The 2,500-nt window shown below is 63.8% G+C and overlaps 1 pseudogene; it reads left to right on the top strand.

Annotated features, from left to right (window-relative positions):
• The window catches only part of LOC126150043 (large subunit ribosomal RNA), a 7,931-nt pseudogene that overhangs the window by 2,392 nt on the left and 3,039 nt on the right, over positions 1-2,500 (top strand).

The raw sequence follows: 2,500 nt of genomic DNA on the forward strand, positions 1-2,500 counted from the left end.
CTTGGTCGGGAAGTGGGTCAGCGCTAACGTGCCGGGCCTGGGCGAGGTGAGTGCCGTAGGGGTGCCGGTAAGTGCGGGCGTTTAGCGCGGGCGTGGTCTGCTCTCGCCGTTGGTTGGCCTCGTGCTGGCCGGCGGTGCAGGATGCGCGCGCCTGCGCGGCGTTCGTGCCCCGGTGCTTCAACCTGCGCGCAGGATCCGAGCTCGGTCCCGTGCCTTGGCCTCCCACGGATCTTCCTTGCTGCGAGGCCGCGTCCGCCTTAGCGTGCTCCTCCGGGGGCGCGCGGGTGCGCGGATTCTCTTCGGCCGCCATTCAACGATCAACTCAGAACTGGCACGGACTGGGGGAATCCGACTGTCTAATTAAAACAAAGCATTGCGATGGCCCTAGCGGGTGTTGACGCAATGTGATTTCTGCCCAGTGCTCTGAATGTCAACGTGAAGAAATTCAAGCAAGCGCGGGTAAACGGCGGGAGTAACTATGACTCTCTTAAGGTAGCCAAGTAGCGGCGGAGTGGCTGCATCCGGACTCGGCTTTTCGAAGCAGGGTCTTGATGTGGTCGTGCTGCTGCTGCGAGGTGCCTTCCTTGGGTTGTAGCTACTGGGGGAGTGATGCGCAATACATGGGCCTAGCCCTCTTAGCCTCTCCTCTCCTGCGGTCTTCTCCCCTTCACGTGGGCCCGCTGATTTCGCAGAGTGGAAGACCGCACCAGGGGCTTGGGGGGGTTACCAGCCCCCCCTCGCATTATCCCTTTATAGTTGGGGGCAACAATGAAGAAAGAAGAAAAGGTGGCCCTTCCGCTGAAGGTGCCACCCCAGCTACCCCAGCACCTATCCGGCCAACCGGCCGAGACGAAGATCCGATAGATCGTGTAGCTACATTTGCCTGCAGAGAGTGCCACCGCACTTTTACGACCAAAAACGGCCTCGGGGTTCACCGCCGCCGCCAACACCTGGCGGCTACCAACGCGGAGATCATCACGGAGAGGCACCGCGCGAGGTGGACGGAAGAAGAAGTCCTTTCGCTCGCCAAAGCGGAGGCGGAACTGTTCCTTGAGAGGGACGCTCGGTTCTTCTTTGTCAACCAAGAGCTGATTAGGATGTTCCCCGACCGAACGCTTGAGGCAATCAAGTGCCGACGGCGGCAAGCTGCCCACAAGCAGCTTGTCCGCGAATTCATGGAGGCACTTGAGATCGGTCGGGGGGAAGAGCCGGCGTCCCGCCGGGGAGCGGTGACGCAGCCGCCTGAAGCGGGCGATGGCGCTGCGCCGTCCGACGACGCAGCTGCGGACTTCGCGGCCGACACCACCGGGCCGCCTGCGGAGGGACCGACTGACGCCGCCATCTGGGAGCATCTTGCGGAGCTGCCTGCTTCCGCCCAGCGTTTCTCTGCCCTGGACCGAGTTGTTGGTCTGGGGCGGGGCACGCCGCCTGAGGTCATCCTAGGCATGCTCCCGGATGCCCTTGCGTCGGTCGGGTCCAGGAGGGAGAGGACGAGTACCAGGACACAGCGGCCGCGCCAACCATCGAAGCGGCCGCCTGCCGCCCCGCCGCTGCAGAAGCGCAAGCGGCGCCGTTGGGCGTACGCGCGGACACAGGACGCCTTCCGTAGGTCGCGTGCACGTTGCGTGCGTGGCCTGCTGGACGGCACCCTACTGCAGCCGCCACCTGACATCCCCGGTCTGCTGGACTTCTGGGCGGACCTCTTCACCAAGAAGCCGATCTCCACCGCCGGCTTCATCCGTGACCGCCTTCTCCCGCACTCGGAGCCTGTCGCTCCTGAGTGCCTATGGGGGCCGGTCACGCGTGAGGAGGTCGCTGCTGCCTTGCCGCCCAGGGGGTCGGCAGCCGGGCCGGACGGCCTTACCCCAGCGGAGCTGCGGCGCCTGCCGCACGAAGTCCTGGAGAAACTCTTGAACCTCTTCCTCCTGGCCCGTGCCCTCCCCGAGAGTCTGCTTCGCGCGCGGACGACACTACTCCCCAAAACGGCTGCACCAACATCCCCCGCTGACTTTCGCCCCATTACGGTCTGCTCGGTGTTGGCGCGGACCTTTCATAAGGTTCTCGCGTCACGCCTGATGCGTGCTTGTGCTGTGGACGAACGTCAGCGGGCATTCATCCCCCGGGATGGGATGTTGGAAAACACCTTCATCTTGGACACAGCTCTCACCGACGCAGTTCGCTCCTGTCGCTCTGTTTTTGTGGCGTCGATCGACGTCTCTAAGGCGTTTGATTCGGTGGACCATGCTGCCCTCCGCCCCGTGCTGAGGGCGCATGGCCTGCCGGATTGCTTTATTGAGTACGTCGAGAGGTGCTACGAGGGCAGCACGACGGTGATAGCGGGCGGCGGCGGCGTGGGCGTGCCCGTGCAGCCGGCAAGGGGAGTACGTCAGGGTGATCCCCTCTCCCCCCTCCTTTTCAATTTTGCGGTGGACTATGTTTTGAGCCAACTGCCCTCCCACATCGGAGCTCGGATTTTAGGTCGCAGAGTCAACGCTGCGGC

The sequence above is a fragment of the Schistocerca cancellata genome, unplaced genomic scaffold (assembly GCF_023864275.1).
Source record: "Schistocerca cancellata isolate TAMUIC-IGC-003103 unplaced genomic scaffold, iqSchCanc2.1 HiC_scaffold_964, whole genome shotgun sequence".
In the NCBI taxonomy this organism is placed as follows: Eukaryota; Metazoa; Arthropoda; class Insecta; order Orthoptera; family Acrididae; genus Schistocerca; species Schistocerca cancellata.